Raw genomic sequence first — 19,410 nt, forward strand, 5'->3', positions numbered from 1 at the left:
GAGAGGACATGAGGAAGTGGGATGCAAAAACCACCTCGACCCTAGAGGCACGGGTGCGTGAGTTGCAAGGAAAAACTATTACAAAAGGCGGTTCTCCCAGGAAAATTGCAGCTCCAGTTTCCAGTGAGCAGTTCCCCAGACAGAGTAAGGGGGCTAATTTTACTTCCAATCTTAATCAAAGGACTCTTGATTCACATTTACAAGAAGTGAACGACGAATACAATGACCAGTGTTAGAGGGGCCCTGCCTCCAGCCAGGTGGAGGAAAGGGACAACCGGGTTTACTGGCCTGTGTGGATTTGATGGCCTGGCACATCAGACCCACAGGAGCAGAAGGCTCTAGGGGACACCGGTGCACAGTGTACCCTAATGCCATCAAGTTATAGAGGGGCAGAACCCATCTGTATTTCTGGAGTGACAGGGGGATCCCAACAGCTCACTGTACTGGAGGCCGAAGTGAGCCTAACTGGGAATGAGTGGCAGAAGCACCCCATTGTGACTGGCCCAGACGCACTGTGCATCCTTGGCATAGACTACCTCAGGAGAGGGTATTTCAAAGACTCAAAAGGGTACCGGTGGGCATTTGGTATAGCTGCCTTGGAGACGGAGGAAATTAAACAGCTGTCCACCTTGCCTGGTCTCTCAGAGGACCCTTCCATTGTGGGGTTGCTGAGGGTCAAAGAACAACAGGTGCCAATCACTGCCACAACAGTGCACCGGTGGCAATATCGCACCAACCAAGACTCCCTGCTTCCCATCCATAACCTGATTCGTCGACTGGAGAGCCAAGGAGCGATCAGCAAGACTCGCTCACCCTTTAACAGTCCCATATGGCCAGTGCGAAAGTCTAATGGGGAGTGGAGACTAACAGTGGACTATCGTGGCCTGAATGAAGTTACACCGCCACTGAGGGCTGCCGTGCCAGACATGCTAGAACTTCAATACGAACTGGAGTCAAAGGCAGCCAAGTGGTATGCCACAATTGACATCGCTAATGCATTTTTCTCCATCCCTTTGGCAGCAGAGTACAGGCCCCAGTTTGCTTTTACCTGGAGGGGTGTTCAGAACACCTGGAATCGACTGCCCCAGGGGTGGAAGCACAGCCCCACCATTTGCCATGGACTGATTCATACGGCACTGGAACAGGGTGAAGCTCCAGAACATCTGCAGTATATTGATGACATGATTGTGTGGGGCAATACAGCAGAAGAAGTTTTTGAGAAGGGAAAGAAAATAGTCCAAATCCTTCTGAAGGCGGGTTTTTCCATAAAACAAAGTAAGGTCAAGGGACCTTGTGGAGTAATTGCTGGAGGTGACTTAAACTTAGATTTATGATTTTGGCAAAGGCACAGCATTGAAGAAGCTTTCTGAGTGATATGCAGCTGGTATACAAGGAATGTATTGCAGAGAAAGTTCCCTAAGCCTGCAACCTTAGATGTCGGCAACATCAGGGGAGCCTGGTGCACTGGCTCTAAGGGGAGTTGCCCAGAGGGAGGAGTGGTGTGGAGACACCACGGCCAAGCTCTGTGATAAGGGACTCAGAAGAGCACCACGGCACCGATAAGCAGCATATTTGTTACCCTGAGTCAACAATCTGTCATGATTTTGACAAAATGCTGCCCTTTGGTAAACTTTGCTCATTATAATATCATTATAATACCAAAACACACCTCCATCCCAGAAACTACCTGCCTCTAAGGTGCGACCACTCCTCACTGAGCCTGCGCTTTGAATTTTTCCAAGCCTATACCTTTAAAGTGAAGCAAGAAAGTTTTACACCAATCATAGCAAAGTATGTATGACTAGAGTCCCTCAAGCTCCACCTGAAAGGTAAAAAATAGTATAAATTAGCCTAAGAGAGAGGGGATGTTAGGGAAGATACCATCGTGTGCTACTCTGACCTCTGGGATCAGTCAACGGGCTGAGCCTCTCTTCCCCCCCATCGGGACGCCTTTGGGTAAGAATCTAACACTTGTTTGTACCAAGTGCCTCCCCAGGAAATTTAGAAACCTCTACAGAGTCGCTTTTATGTCTTTTGATGCATCTGTGTTATCTATGCCTTGGTATTTGCATGTGCCTTGCAGTCAGTGAATTTATCGCCGGTAATCCAAAGAACCTGTGTGAATGTTGCTTTAATAAATTGCTTTGATTTATTGGTCTAGCCGTGATAGTTGTCACTGAACGCGACCAGACGCTTTAAGTGTGGCCGTGATAGTTCATGCAGCACGACTAGATGAAAGGTGCCTACGTTATTTGTTAATCCATAATCGCGATAGTTCAGTGCACTGAATGCGACTGGACTTATAACGATAGATTGGGTACCTTCCAAAGCCCTCTTGACGTAACAGGCCTGCACAGGAGATCCATTTTTCAGGAATAAAATGGCAAGATGGACGTCATCAGATCCCAATGGATGTGATCCACAAAATAACAGCTATGTCCCCACCAACTAACAAACAGGAAACACAAGCTTTCTTAGGCGTTGTGGGTTTTTGGAGAATGCATATTGCAAATTACAGCCAGATCGTAAGCCCTCTCTATCAAGTGATCCGGAAGAAGAACGATTTCAAATGGGGCCCTGAGCAACAACAAGCCTTTGAACAAATTAAACGGGAGATAGTTCATGCAGTAGCCCTTGGGCCCATCTGGGCAGGGCAGGATATTAAAAATGTGCTCTACACCGCAGCCGGGGAGAATGGCCCTACCTAGAGCCTCTGGCAGAAAGCACCAGGGGAGACTCGAGGTCGACCCCTAGGGTTCTGGAGTTGGGGATACAGAGGATCCGAGGCCCGCTATACTCCAACTGAGAAAGACATATTGGCAGCATATGAAGGGGTTCGAGCTGCTTCGGAAGTGGTTGGTACTGAAGCACAGCTCCTGCTGGCACCCCGACTGCCGGTGCTGGGCTGGATGTTCAAAGGGAGGGTCCCCTCTCCACATCATGCAACTGATGCTACGTGGAGTAAGTGGGTTGCACTCAGCACACAATGGGCTCGAATAGGAAACCCCAGTTGCCCAGGAACCTTGGAAGTGATCATGGACTGGCCAGAAGGCAAAAACTTCACAATATCACCAGAGGAGGAGGTGACACGTGCTGAGGAGGCCCCACTGTATAATAAATTGCCAGAAAATGAGAAGCAATATGCCCTGTTCACTGATGGGTCCTGTCGTCTTGTGGGAAAGCATCGAAGGTGGAAAGCTGCTGTATGGAGTCCTATACGACAAGTCGCAGAAACTGCTGAAGGAGAAGGGGAGTCGAGTCAGTTTGCAGAGGTGAAAGCCATCCAGCTGGCTTTAGATATTGCTGAAAGAGAAAAGTGGCCAGTCCTTTATCTCTGTACTGGCTCATGGATGGTGGCAAATGCCCTGTGGGGGCGGTTACAGCAATGGAAGCAGAGCAACTGGCAGCACAGAGGCAAACCCATCTGGGCTGCTGCATTGTGGCAAGATATTGCTGCCCAGGTAGAGAACCTGGTTGTAAAGCTACGTCACTGTCGTGGTTTAGCCCCAGCCAGCAACTAAGCACCACGCAGCCGCTCGCTCACTCCCCCTACCCTGATGGGATGGGGGAGAGAATCGGAGGAGTAAGAGTGAGAAACACTCCTGGGTTGAGATAAGAACAGTTTAATAATTGAAATAAAATAAAGTAAAATAATAATAATAACAATATAATAATAATAATAGTAATAATAATATACAAAGCAAGTGATGCACAATGCAATTGCTCACTACCCGCCGACCGATACCCAGACAGTTCCTGAGCAGCGATCGCTGCTCCCTGGTCAACCCCCCCCAGTTTATATACTGAGCATGACATCATATGGTATAGAATAGCCCTTTGGTCACTTTGGATCAACTATTCTGGCTGTGCCCCCTCCCAGTTTCTTGTGTACCTGGCAGAGCATGGGAAGCTGAAAAGTTCTTGACTAGCATGAGCAGTACTTAGCAACAACTAAAAACATCAGTGTGTTATCAACATTCTTCTCCTACTAAATCCAAAACACAGCACTGTGCCTGCTACTAGGAAGAAAATTAACTCTGTCTCAGCCGAAACGAGGACAGTCACGTAGATGCTCACGTACCCAAGAGTCAGGCCCCTGAAGAACATCAAAACAACCAGCAGGTGGATGAGGCTGCTAAGATTGAAGTGGCTCAGGTGGATCTGGACTGGCAACATAAGGGTTAATTACTTATAGCTCTGTGGGCCCATGACACCTCAGGCCATCAAGGAAGAGATGCAACATAATAGATGGGCTCGTGATCGAGGGGTGGACTTAACTATGGACAGTATTGCACAGGTTATTCATGAATGTGAAACATGCGCTGCAATCAAGCAAGCCAAGCGGTTCAAGCCCCTCAGGTATAGTGAACGATGGCTGAAATATAAATATGGGGAGGCCTGGCAGATTGATTATATCACACTCCTACTAACCCGCCAAGGCAAGCGCTATGTGCTCACCGTGGTGGAAGCAACCACCGGATGGCTGGAAACATATCCCGTGCCCCATGCCACCGCGCGGAACACCATCCTGGGCCTTGAAAAGCAAGTCCTGTGGCATCACAGGACCCCAGAAAGAATCGAGTCAGACAATGGGACTCATTTCTGAAACAACCTCATAGACACCTGGGCCAAAGAGCACGGCATTGAGTGGGTATATCACATCCCTTATCATGCACCAGCCTCCAGGAAAATCAAATGATACAATGGGCTGTTAAAGACTACCCTGAGAGCAATGGGTGGTGGGACATTCAAACATTGGGATACACATTTAGCAAAAGCCACCTGGTTAGTCAACACCAGGGGATCTGCCAATCCAGCTGGCCCTGCCCAATCAAAACTTCTATGTACTGTAGAAGGAGATAAAGTCCCTGTAGTGCACATAAGAAATATGCTGGGGAAGACAGTCTGGGTTACTTCCCCCTCTGGCAAAGGCAAACCCATTTGTGGGATTGCTTTTGCTCAAGGACCTGGGTGCACTTGGTGGGTGATGCGAAAGAATGGGGAAGTCCGATGTGTACCTCAAGGGGATTTGATTTTGGGTGAAAATAGTCAATGAACTGAATGGTATGATGTTAATTGCTCTATAATACTGTATGTTATCTCTTAACTGTATGTTATGTCTTACTGTATGTTATCTCTTAACTCTATGTTAATATAATAATATAGTATAATGTTAATATAATAATATAGTATGTTAACGTTAAGTATATAATACTGCATGTTATGGTTGCTATATGCCACATCAATGGTATTACAGTAAGAATTGCCCAGCTTAACGAAAATGAACTTTGATGAAACCATGTTGGAATGAGGACTGGCTTCAGCATGCAACAATCCAACACTGCACACCACCTCTCCTGCTCTGAAAGACTGTGATGACGGATGGAACCCAAAGTCATGGACTAAATGAACGCAATGGACATTTTACAGGGATGGCCCATAGATGAAGGGAATGATATCTGTGTGTATATATCAAGACAGGGAAAGTGGTGGTGACTAATTAGAACACATTGGAGAGGGGAGGGCCTGTGCATGACATAGATCGTATAGAATAAGGGGTGGATACTGTCCTGGTTTTGGCTGGGATAGAGTTAATTTTCTTCCTAGTAGCAGGCATAGTGCTGTGTTTCGGATTTAGTAGGAGAAAAATGCTGATAACACACTGATGTTTTTAGTTGTTGCTAAGTACTGCTTATGCTAGTCAAGGACTTTTCAGCTTCCCATGCTCTGCCAGGCGCACAAGAAACTGGGAGGGGGCACAGCCAGAATAGTTGATCCAAACTGCCCAAAGGGCTATTCCATACCATATGACATCATGCTCAGTATATAAACTGGGGGGGGTTGGCTGGGGAGCAGGGATCACTGCTCGGGAATTGTCTGGGTATTGGTCGGTGGGTGGTGAGCAATTGCATTGTGCATCACTTGCTTTGCATATTATTATTATCATCATCATTATTATAGTGTTATTATTATCATTACTATCTTACTTTATTTCAATTATTAAACTGTTCTTATCTCAACCCGGTAGTGTTTCTCACTCTTACTCTTCCAATTCTCTCCCCCATCCCATCGGGGTAGGGGGAGTGAGCGAGCGGCTGCGTGGTGCTTTGTTGCTGGCTGGGGCTAAACCACGACATCTTGTGAGAGCTACAGGCTCCTGGCGGGTCTCTCCACTCCCCTGAGGTTTCCCCGGTTCAGCAAACCCCCCTGTACACTGCACTAGAGCGCTCTTCTGTGGATTGTGCTGGCACCAGAGCTACTCTCCTCGGCGAGCCATCATCCACCCATATGTCCTCTGAGGCCTCTTCAGGAGAAGACTGAACCCTTCACCACTCTGCCTAGGCCTTTGGGGCCTCTTCAGTGTTCTGCTACCATCTTTGCTCAGCCCCTGGAGGCCTCCTCAGTGCTGGCCTCGACCCTGCAAATCCCTGACTGGCCTCCAGGGCTCTTCTTTGGCACCCTGACCCCTTCCCCCCAGTCCTTTATCACCTCTGGGGCTCCTCAGGGTCAGCCTAAATTTTTCCTTTACTGTGCATCCCAGCCTCTGGGGCCTCTCTATGGCAGCCTGAACCTCTCCCCGCCCCTTCACCAGTCCCCACGCTGCCTCCAGGGTTCCTGCAGGATAACCTGAACCCTTCCTCCCATCATGCCCTGCCTCTGGGGTTCCTCTGGGGCAGCCAGAACTCTTCTCCCCAGTTGCACCTGGTCTCCATGATGGGTTGAATACTTCCTCCCAACCCTGCCTGGCCTCCAGGGCTCCTCCAGGGTAGTCTGAACTATTCCACCCTGTCCCACCTGGCCTACAGGACTCTTCATGGGCAGCCTGCATCATTCCCATCAGTCCTGGCCAGACCCCAGTGCTCCTTTCAGGGTGGCCTGAACCCTTCCTCCAAGTCCTGCCTGGGCTCATTAGGGGCAGCCTGAATGCTTCGTCTCATGCCTCCACCCCCACAGGTGACTGACCTCATCAAGTAACAGACCAATGTCTGATCCTCCTTTTGCTGCTAACATATTTAAAAAAGCCCTTTTTGTTGTCCTTCACAGTGCTGACCAGCACAGTGCTGGCCAGTCTTGGAACTTCCTGGAACTGGCTCTGTCCAACATGGGGGCAGCCACCATTTTGTTAAATGTCATAACCAATGTTTTTCTGTACTGCTTTGTGATTGGCTGATGGCCATTTCTTGACACTGTCATACCCACATGTTCTCAAGCAGCACTGTGATTGGCTGACAGGACTAGACACCCCTTCCTGTTTAGCACAGAAGGAAGTCAGAGCAGGGAGCCCCCCCCTCACTAAATACGCACGGTCTGCCATGTTGTTTCAGCCACAATTTTATGGCAGGTAGCCTTCATTTTTGACAATGTCATGACTCGTGTTTTCATGCTGCCCTGTAATTGGCTGGCAGGACTAGCTGCCCCTACCAGTTTATTAATTTAAACAATATGAACCAAGAAGCACCACACACACCGCCTAAGAAGAGAAAGATATCTAAAGCCCAGTGGCTCCCCCTGTGAAGTTTGTTGTTAAAAATAAATAGCTATAAAAAATTTTCAACTTAGTTTTCTGTAGTGTCCATTTAAAAAAAAAAAGTTTGGTGGGGGTGGGGGTGGTGCTTAATGAACACACACAGCGCCCTTCAGTTAGCTTCAGTTAGCTTGTAGGTTTTATTTACAGAATAAATTTATAAAAATCATTACAAGAGATGCAGGTCTGGGCCTTCTCCAAGCTGCATGTGTTCCATCGTGTTCTCAGATCTCCCTCTGACTGACTGTCCTCTTCCTTTGGACCAGGAAGTGTTCAGATAGTAAAAAAATACACATTTATATATGTAGATAAAAATATATATAAAGGCATATACAAATCTGTATATATATTTATACTTAGGCACACTATTTTGCATAGACCTATTCATAAGTGATTTTAAGAGCACAGCTGTTTCCTCCAGCCACTGCAGCCCAGGACACCCTCCATCCCAGCTGCTGGAACCCAGCCCTATGTGCCCAGGGACCCAGGGTCTCTGTCCAGGCTGAGGGACGCAGCTGAGGTTTTCCCATTTGCGGTTCAACCAGTAGCAAAGCTGACCACAGGTCTGTCCTGGTTTCGGCTGGGATAGAGTTAATTTTCTTCCTAGCAGCAGGCATAGTGCTGTGTTTTGGATTTAGTAGGAGAAGAATGTTGATAACATGCTGATGTTTTTAGTTGTTGCTGAGTACTGCTTATGCTAGTCAAGGACTTTTTCAGCTTCCCATGCTCTGCCAGGCGCACAAGAAACTGGGAGGGGGCACAGCCAGAATAGTTGATCCAAACTGACCAAAGGGCTATTCCATACCATATGACGTCATGCTCAGTATATAAACTGGGGGGGGTTGGCCGGGGAGCAGCGACCGCTGCTCGGGAACTGTCTGGGTATCGGTCGTCGGGTGGTGAGCAATTGCATTGTGCATCACTTGCTTTGTATATTATTATTACTATTATTATTATTATATTGTTATTATTATTATTTTACTTTATTTTATTTCAATTATTAAACTGTTCTTATCTCAACCCAGGAGTGTTTCTCACTCTTACTCCTCCGATTCTCTCCCCCATCCCATCAGGGTAGGGGGAGTGAGCGAGCGGCTGCGTGGTACTGAGTTGCTGGCTGGGACTAAACCACGACAAGGTCAAAGAAACACACAAATGGACACACACAGACCCTAATATGGCCGGTTAGACACAGAAAAGGCACTGCCTTCATCAGCACCTACATATAGGACCCACATAAAACACAGACAGCCAAGTCCCCTTCCTCCTCTTCAACTGGTAGAGATAGAAGTTCCCTAGTGAAGGTGTGCACACACACAACACTGTCCAGAATCACAAGCACATACACATTCGCAGATCCTTTGAGTACTTGCATGGCCCCTCTGTCTGTCTGGTACCCCGGCCTGGATCCCAGGCCCTCTTGCCTGCTTCATGGGTCCCCTACTCAATGGCTAGTCCAGCTTGATGCTCGCTAGCAAACACACATGAACTCACACACAGGTACTCCATACTCACAAGTCCCCCTGGGCGTACCAGCACAGACCCTCTGCCCAGCTGATACCCCAGCCTGGACCCAAGGCCCCCCCATTCGCTGGCTAGTCCAGCTTGACTTTTGCTAGGGAATACATGTATACATCCCCCTGCACACACCAGGTTTGGGGAAGATACAGACGCTCAGTCCCCTCCCTAGCAGCCAGCACTAGTCACACAGGCTGTGACCCGCAGTCCTACTCCAGCTGCCAGCGTTGAGCCCCTCACTTGCCTCACTCATGCCGGTCCCTCCCAGTAGCTGTTTTTTGGGACACACACTGTTCCTGCCCCAGTGGCTGGAGGTTAAAGATCCCCACTTGTTCCAGTAGCTGACCCTGAGACTCTGCTCACTCCAGTAGCTGACACCACACCCCTGGTCTGACTCCAGTAGCTGGCGCCCAGTCTACTCACACTGGTCCCCCCCGTAGCTGGCACTCCAGGCACAAAGTTGCAGGACCCTCCCTAGATCCAGAGAGCTATGGCCCCTCCAACTACTGGAGTGAGGATCCTAGCATCAGTAGCTGACACCACAGGCTGTGGGGTGCCTACACTTAATTTTTTTAAGAAGGATCTCTTAGTCTCAGGTAAGGAATCTCAAACCTTGAGAGGCTTCCCTGCTCAAGGGAAGAGTCACCTAGCGTGCAGTCCAGCTGCAATTCAAGGAGAGCTCAAATTGGACTTATCCAAAGATCTGCTGTTGGTAAAAGGTGTCTCTGCCTCAAGGAGCAACCTTGAGAGGTGTCCCAGCTCAAGGGGAGGTCACCACCATGCAGCCAGCTCAAAGCCAGCTCAAAGAAGGCTCACTTAGGCTGTCATATTTATGGAATAAAGTGGTTGGCTCGTAGCAAATTACATGCAATGGAAAAGGTATGTGTGAGACTCCTTGTACACACAACTTTCTTTGTTCCTTGATAAATGAGTCTTGGAAAAGCCACCTGCTATTCATGCGTTAATTGCATGATCAGTATTCCAAGCTCATATGCATCGATGCTCACTGTGTCACTCTGCTCCTTTGTGGGTTTTCAGAGAAAAGATTGAAACATGAGGAGTTCTTGGCCTGGCTATGGCTCAGGCCTTTACCTCCTTTGGAGCCTGTACCAAACTACTGCTAGTTTGGTTAAGAGGTTGAGTGCACCCGTCACAACCAACACTTTAAACTGCATTGATGTGTTATCAGAGTTTAAGAGCTAGAACTGTAGCTTCCACAGTTCTATTAGGAGAAACTTTAAGGAATACTTTCATCAGTTTTCATGGGTTGTTCATATCCTCTGCCCTTCCTCTCATCAAAACTAACATCACAAACGACATCAACATAGTTAGGCATCAATTCTTTCTTATGTCCAAACAGGCCACTCTTGCACTATGCCTGAGATCAGCTAAGCAGGTACTTGGGCAAGGGAAAATAAGGGAGTGGCATTATGATCTATTTGCTTTCATAATGGCTGAATCTAGTGACACACAACATGTACCATTACAATAGTCACGCATAATACTGATGCTCTAACTTCTAAGGGCAAAATCTGAGGGGGAGAAGATGACCATAACAACAGCAGACAGGGCATGGAGATTTTACAACATACTAGGTGCATGAGAGAACTAACACCATACTAGAATCATGACAGTAGAACCAAAGGACTTAGTCCTCCTAAAGCCATGAAAGCCATCTTGTTAGCATTTATTTCACAAATGATTCTCTGCCAGGACAGCAAAGGGTATGAAATCCTACCTAAATCTGGAGTTTCCTCATTAAAACCAACATTTAGTATTTAATGAAGTTAATAACAGATTAGTCCAGATTAGTGAAAAAATAATACTCTTCCTAATTAGTCAGTAACAGTCCTAGTAAGCATAGCTATGAGCATGATATTATAAAAAAAAAAAAAATTTAAAAGTGAAGAGAGGTTTCCAAAGACATGTTGCTGTTTAGAAGACTTAGTACAGATGTTTCTCTGTATAAACAGCTTCGGATGACAGATCATGTCTTGTCAGTCTAATAGAAAGACCCCCGGTGACAAGTGGGGTCCCTCAGGGGTCCGTACTGGGACCGGTGCTGTTTAACATCTTCATCAATGACATAGACAGTGGGATCGAGTGCACCCTCAGCAAGTTTGCAGATGACACCAAGCTGAGTGGTGCCGTTGACACACCAGGAGGACAAGATGTCATCCAGAGGGACCTGGACAAGCTGGAGAGGTGGGCCTGTGTGAACCTCATGAGGTTCAACAAGGCCAAGTGCAAGGTCCTGCACCTGGCTTGGGGCAACCCCTGATATCAATACAGGCTGGGAGATGAAGAGATTGAGAGCAGCCCTGCAGAGGAGGACTTGGGGGTAGTGGTGGGTGAAAAGCTGGACATGAGCCGGCAATGTGCGCTTGCAGCCCAGAAAGCCAACAGTATCCTGGGCTGCATCAAAAGAAGCGTGGCCAGCAGGTCGAGGGAGGTGATTCTGCCTCTCTACTCTGCTCTTGTGAGACCTCACCTGGAGTACCGCGTCCAGCTCTGGAGCCCTCAGCACAAGAAGGACATGGACCTGTTGGAGCGGGTCCAGAAGAGGGCCACCAAAATGATCCGAGGGCTGGAGCACCTCTCCTATGAGGCCAGGCTGAGAGAGTTGGGATTGTTCAGCCTAGAGAAGAGAAGGCTGTGAGGAGACCTTATTGCGACCTTCCAGTACTTAAAGGGGGCCTATAGGAAAGATGGGGAGAATTTTTTTAACAAGGCCTGTTGTGACAGGACAAGGAATAATGGATTTAAAGTAAAGAAGAATAGATTTAGACTAGACATAAGAAAGAAATTTTTCACAGTGAGGGTGGTGAAGCACTGGAACAGGTTTCCCAGAGAGGTGGTAGAGGCCCCATCCCTGGCAACATTCAAGGTCAGGTTGGATGGGGCTCTGAGCAACCTGATCTAGTTAAAGCTGTCCCTGCTCACTGCAGGGGGGTTGGGCTAGATGACCTCTAAAGGTCCCTTCCAACCCAAAGCATTCTATGATACTATGATTCTATGAAAATGGAAACTGTTCTGAATGATGCTAATGATAGTTCTGCTCAGTCATCCAGTCTAACTCACCATCACGCAGGTCTGTTGACAGAATCACTGAGGTTGGAAAGGACCTCTGGAGGTCATCTAGACCAACCCCCCTGCTCAAGCAGGGCCACCTAGAACCAGTTGCCCAGGACCATGTCCAGACAGTTTTTTAATAACTCCAAGGAGGGAGACTCCACAACCTCTCTGGGCAACCAGAATGCTCAGTCAGCCTCACAGTAAAAAAGTGTTTCCTAATGTTCAGACAGAACCTCCTGTGTTTCGCTTTGTGCTCATTGCCTCTGGTCCTGTCACTGGGCACCACTGAAGAGAAGATGGATCTTCTTTGCAGCCTCCCTTCAGATATTTATATACATTAATAATGAGACCCCCCCGGAGCCTTGTCTTCTCCAGGCTGAACAGTCCCAGGTCTCTCAGCCTTTCCTCATAGGAGAGATGCTTCAGTCCCATAACCGTCTTAATGGCCCTTTGCTGGACTCTCTCCAATATGTCCATGTCTCTCTTGTACTGAGGAGCCCAGAACTGGACACAGGACTCCAGGTGTGTGCTCGCCAGTGCTGAATAAAGGGGAAGAATCACCTTCCTTGACCTGCTGGCAACACTCCTCCTCATGCAGCCCAGGATACCGTTAGCCTTTTTTACCACAAGGGTCCATTGCTGGCTCATGTTCAACTTGGTGTCCACCAGGATCCCCAGGTCCAGAATTTTGCACTTCCCTTGTTTAAATGCATGAGGTTCCTGTCAGCCCATTTCTCCAGCCTGTCAATGTCCCTCTGGATGGCAGCACGACCCTCTGGCATATCAGCCACTACTCCCAGTTTTGTGTCATCTGCAAACTTGCTGAGGGTACATTCTGCCCCAGCATCCAGATCATTAATGAAGATGTTGAACAGGATTGGACCCACTATTGGGTGCAATACTGGGGTACACCACTAGTTACTGGCCTCCAACTAGACTTGGTGCCACTGATCACTACTCTTTGGGCCTGGCTATTCAGACAGTTTTCAGCCCACCTCACTGTCTGCTCATCCAGCCCATACTTCAACAGATTCCCTATGAGGACCTTATGGGAGACAGTGTCAAAGACCTTCCTGACATCAAGGTAGACAATGTCCACTGCTCTCCCCTCATCTACCTAGACAGTCATTTCAACATAGAAGGTTGTCAAGTTGGTCAAGCATGACTTCCCCTTGGTTAATCCATGCTGACTACTCTTGACCTTGTCCTTCATGTGCCTGGAAGTGGTTCCCAAGATTAGATGCTCCATCGCCTTCCCAGGGACTGAGGTGAGGCTGACCAGCCTGTAGTTCCCTGGGTCCTCCTTCTTGCCCTTCTTGAAGACAGGAGTGACATGTGCTATCCTCCAGTCTTTGGGCTCTTCTCCCAGGTGCCATGACTGTTCAAAGATTGTTGAGAGTGGCCTTGCAATGACATCTGCCATCTCCCTCAGTACTCATGGGTGCATCCCATCAGGGCCCATAGACTTATGTATGTCCAATTTGCTTAAGTATCCCCTGACCTGGTCATCCTCCACCAAGGGTATGTCTTCCATGCTCCAAACTTTCCCCCTAGTCTCTGGAACCTGGGATTCCTGAAGGCCAGTCTTGCTAGTAAAGACTGAGGCAAAGGTGGCATTCAGTGCCTCAGCCTTCTCCATGTGGGGGGCGAAATTGATAGCCCGGCTCAAGTGCATCTACACCAATGCACGCAGCATGGGCAACAAACAGGAGGAGCTGGAAGCCCTTGTGCAGCAGGATGGCTATGACATAGTCGCCATCACAGAAACGTGGTGGGACGACTCTCATGACTGGAGTGCTGCACTGGAGGGCTATAAGCTCTTCAGAAGGGATAGGCAAGAAAGGAGAGGTGGTGGGGTGGCTCTGTATGTTAGGGAGTGTTTTGACTGCATAGAGCTCAACAGTAGTAATGACAAGGTAGAGTGCTTATGAGTGAGGATGAGGGGGAAGGCCAGCAAGGCGGATGTCCTGTTGGGAGTCTGCTATAGACCACCCAACCAGGATGTAGAGGTAGATGAGGCATTCTATAAGCAGCTGGCAGAAGACTCGCAATCGCTAGCCCTTGTTCTCATGGGGGACTTCAACTTGCCAGACATCTGCTGGAAATACCATACAGCAGAGGCAGCAGTCCCAAAAGTTCCTAGAGCATGTGGGGGATAACTTCCTGACGCAGCTGGTAAGCGAGCCTACCAGGGCAGGTGCCTCGCTTGACCTGCTGTTTACTAATAGAGAAGGGCTTGTGGGAAATGTCGAGGTCGGAGGCCGTCTCGGGCTTAGCGACCACGATATGATAAAGTTCTCGATTCTGGGTGATGCCAAGCGGAGGGGCAGCAAAACTGTTACGATGGACTTCCAGAGGGCAGACTTTGCCCTCTTCAGGACGCTGGTTGGGAAAGTCCCTTGGGAGGCGGTCCTGAAGGGCAAAGGGGTCCAGGAAGGCTGGGCCTTCTTCAAGAAGGAAGTCTTAAGGGCGCAGGAGCGGGCTGTCCCCGCGTGCCATAAGACCAACCGGCGGGGAAAACGACCGGCCTGGCTGAACAGGGAGCTTTTGCGGGGACTCAGGAAAAAAAGGAGAGTCTACCGCCTTTGGAAGAAGGGTCGGGAAACTCAGGAGGAGTACAGGGATCTTGTCAGGTCCTGCAGGGAGGAAATTAGAAAGGCAAAAGCCCAGTTGGAACTCAATCTGGCCAATGCTGTAAAAGATAATAAAAAATGCTTTTACAAGTACATTAGCAATAAAAGGAGAGTCAAGGAGGATCTCCATCCTTTGCTGGATGCCTGGGGGAACATTGTCACCGAGGACAAGGAAAAGGCTGAGGTACTTAACGCCTTCTTTGCCTCTGTGTTTAACAGCCAGACCGGTCATCCCCAGGGTCATCCCCAGGGTACTCAGGCCCCTGAGCTAGAGGATAGGGATGGGGAGCAGAATGGAGCCCTCATAGTCCAGGAGGAAGCAGTTAATGACCTGCTATGCCACCTGAACACTCACATGTCTATGGGGCCAGATGGGATCCACCCGAGAGTACTGAGGGAGCTGGCGGAGGAGCTCGCCAAGCCACTTTCCATCATCTATCAGCAGTCCTGGTTAACACGGGAGATCCCTGATGACTGGAGGCTTGCCAACGTGACGCCCATCTACAAGAAGGGCCGGAAGGAGGACCCGGGGAACTACAGGCCCGTCAGCCTGACCTCGGTGCCGGGGAAGATTATGGAGAGGTTCATCTTGAGTGAACTCAACAGGCATGTGCAGGTCAGTCAGGGGATTGTGCCCAGCCAGCATGGGTTCTTTTATGATCTCCTTCTATGACCTGGTGACCCGCCTGGTGGATGAAGGAAAGGCTGTGGATGTCATTTACCTGGACTTTAGCAAAGCTTTTGACACAGTCTCCCACAATATTCTCCTTGGGAAGCTGGCAGCTCATGGCTTGGACGGGTGTACTCTTTGCTGGGTAAAAAACTGGTTGGGTGGCCGAGCCCAGAGAGTAGTTGTAAATGGAGTTAAGTCCAGTTGGCAGCCGGTCAGGAGCGGTGTTCCCCAGGGCTCTGTTTTGGGGCCAGCCTTGTTTAATATCTTTATCGATGATCTGGATGAGGGGATTGAGTGCACCCTCAGTAAGTTTGCAGATGACACCAAACTGGGTGGGAGTGTTGATCTGCTGGAGGGTAGGATGGCCCTGCAGAGGGACCTGGACAGGCTGGATCGATGGGCCAAGGCTAACTGTATGAGGTTTAACAAGGCCAAGTGTCGGGTCCTACACTTCGGTCACAACAACACCATGCAGCGCTACAGGCTTGGGGAAGAGTGGCTGGAAAGCTGCCTGGCCGAAAAGGACCTGGGGGTGTTGGTAGACAGCCAGCTGAACATGAGCCAGCAGTGTGCCCAGGTGGCCAAGAAGGCCAACAGCATCCTGGCTTGTATCAGGAATAGTGTGGCCAGCAGGAGCAGGGAGGTGATTGTCCCCCTGTACTCGGCACTGGTGAGGCCGCACCTGGAATACTGTGTCCAGTTTTGGGCCCCTCAATACAAGAAAGACATTGAGGTGCTGGAGCATGTTCAGAGAAGGGCAACAAGGCTGGTGAAGGGTCTGGAGCACAGGCCTTATGAGGAGCGGCTGAGGGAACTGGGGTTGTTTAGCCTGGAGAAGAGGAGGCTGAGGGGAGACCTTATCGCTCTCTACAACTACCTGAAAGGAGGTTGTAGTGAGGTGGGTGTTGGTCTCTTCTCCCAGGTAGTTAGCAATAGGACAAGAGGAAATGGGCTTAAGCTGCGCCAGGGGAGTTTTAGGTTGGAAATTAGGAAAAATTTCTTTACGGAAAGGGTGGTCAAGAATTGGAACAGGCTGCCCAGAGAGGTGGTGGAGTCACCATCCCTGGAAGTGTTCAAAAAACGGGTAGATGTGGCACTTCGGGACATGGTTTAGTGTAGTCTACCCTTGATTGGCTTAGAGTAGACTTGGTAGTGTAGGTTAATGGTTGGACTGGATGATCTTAAAGGTCTTTTCCAACCTAAACGATTCTATGATTCTATGATTCTATGTCCTGTGTCACTAGTGCCTCTGTCCCACCCAGCAGCTAGCCCACATTTTCCCTAGTCTTTCTTTTGTCACCTATGCACTTGTAGAAGGCCTTCTTGTTGCCTTTGACATCCCTGGCCAGATTCAACTCTAGGTGGGCTTTGGCTTTCCTCCTGCTTCTGTGTGTACTCAGACAGTGCCTCTGTATTCCTCTCGGGTTACCTGTCCTTTCTTTCACCTTCTGCATGCTTCCTTTTTGCATTTGAATTTTGATAGGAGCTTCTTGTTCATCCATGCAGCCCTCCTGCCATATTTACATTTCTTCCTACTTGTTGGGATGAACTGTTCTTGAGCTTGGAGGAGGTGATGCTTGATTATTAACTAGCTTTCCTGGGCCTCTTTTCCCTCCAGGGCCTTATCCCATGGGACTCTTCTGAGCACATCCCTGAAGAGGCCAAAGTCTGCTCTCCTTAAGTCCAGGGTTTTGATCCTCCTATTGGTCTCATTCCTTCCTCTGAGGATCCTGTACTCCACTATCTCATGGTCACTGTTGCCAAAGCTGCCTTTGACCTTCACATCCCCAACAAGCCCTTCCTTGTTTGGTCCAGCAGAGCACCTTTCCTTATTGTCTACTCCATCACTTGTGTCAGGAAATTCTCATCAATGAACTCTGTTGTCTGCACTGTTCCATAACAGTTATTGTTGAGTGCAGCGATAGCTTACCAGCTTACCATAGAGACTCAAGTTTCATTGTTTCTCTTGGACATCTGGTTCCCAAGACAGAGAATCTCAGTCTCATAATTAAGTTCAACCTTTCTTATTGTTCTCCAGTCATTCTTTATTGGAGTGCTCTTTGCTCATCCTTCTCATTACACTCTAGCAAGCTAACAGTCCCTGGTTTTTGGGGGTAACTTGTTACAGGTTAGGAGATGTCTATTTCATGACACTATAGATCTACTTCCTCAAAAAAGTCAATGTAAAAAATGACTTCTGTGTCAAGAGCTGTGGAATTAAAGTTATAAGTATGATATTTCCCGCTGACTGGAAGCTAGCCAATGTTATTCCAATTTACAAGAAGGGCACGAGGAAGACCCAGGAAACTACAGACCTCTTAGTCTAACCTCATTACCTGGAAAATTATGGAGGTTATATTGGGTGCTGTTGAAAAACATTTAAAGAACAACGCAATCATCAGGCACAGTCAACATGAGGAAAGTCCTGTCTAACTAATTTAATATCCTTTTACGATATGGTCACCTGCCTTGTGGATGAAGGGAAGGAGGTGGATATAGGTTTTCTGGATTTTAGTAAGGTTTTTGATGCTGTCCCTCACAGCATCCTTCTGGACAAGTTGTCCAACCGTGAGATGAGGAGGTTCATGGTGTGCTGAGTGAAGAACCAGATGAATGGCAGACCTCAGAGGGTTGTAGTGAAAGGGGCTACATCTGGCAGGTGACCAGTCACCAGCGGTGTTCCTCAGGGCTCAATTCTAGGGCCAGTTCTCTTCAATATTTTTAGCAATGATCTGGATGCAGGAGTTGAATGCACCCTTAGCAAGTTTGCTGACCATACTAAACTGGGAGGTGCTGCTGACTCTCTTGAGGGATGAGAGGCCTTGCAGAGGGATCTAGATAGATTGGAGCATTGGGCAATCATCAATGGCATGAAATTTAACAAGAACAAATGCTGGATTCTGCACCTGGGACAGTAACACTGGGCACAAGTATAGATTGGGAGAGGAGTGGCTGGAGAGCAGGCCTGCAGAAAGGGATCTGGGGGTGCTGGTCGACAGTAGGCTCAACAGGAATCAGCAGTGTGCCCTGGCAGCCAAGAGGACAAACCGCATCCTGGGGTGCATTAAACACAGCATAACCAGCTGGTCAAAGGAGGTGATTATCCCTCTGTATTTAGCATTGGTGCAGCCTCATCTTAAGTACTGTGTGCAGTTCTGGGTCCCACAATTTAAGAAGGATGTGAAGGTCCTTGAATGCAACCAGAGGAGGGCAATAAAGCTGGTGAAAGGGCTGGAAGGCATATCCTATGAGGAGTTTGAGGACTCTGGTTTTGTCTAGTTTGGAGAGAAGGAGGCTGAGGGGAGACCTCATTGCTCTCTACAGCTTCCTGAGGAGGGGAAGTAGAGAGGGAGATCTCTCTGGTATCCCATGAGAGGACGTGTGGGAATGGTTCAAAGCTGTGTCAGAGGAGATTCAGACTTGACATTAGGAAGCATTTCTTTACTGAGAGGGTGGTCAAACACTGGAACAGGCTTCCTAGAGAGGTTGTGAGAGACTGGAAGAGTTAATGTATGTTGAGGTTTCAAACATTGTGGCAGCTGGTTGATGTCTCAAACATTGTGGTGGTTGGTTGATGTCTCAAACATTGTGGCGAAACAAGTTAAGATCTGCATGGCAACACCAAACCACAAGTGAGAAGTCGGTTGGCACAGAGCGCAGGGAGGCGTGCCAGAGGATGCGCAGTTCGGTATTTCTGATGTGCCTCACAACTCACCATATATGGCCAGAGGTCACACAGAGTTCATTTGAGGAAGGGGCTCACAACCACCCGAAGGACCCCTCGCGAACACTCCCCACAATGACACCTGCACAGAAGATTGAGAACTTTCTGAAACAAGAACCATATAAGTCATTGAGGGGATGGAGTTGACACAATTGAGAGGTGGATTCTGCCTTATAAAAGACACAGCTCTGAGAAAGCCAGGCGCAACCCCACCACCGGAGGATCACCTCATCTATCATCGTCATCGCAGGATCCAAGGGTG

This window comes from Pelecanus crispus, chromosome W (genome assembly GCF_030463565.1).
Source record: "Pelecanus crispus isolate bPelCri1 chromosome W, bPelCri1.pri, whole genome shotgun sequence".
NCBI classification, from domain to species: domain Eukaryota; kingdom Metazoa; phylum Chordata; class Aves; order Pelecaniformes; family Pelecanidae; genus Pelecanus; species Pelecanus crispus.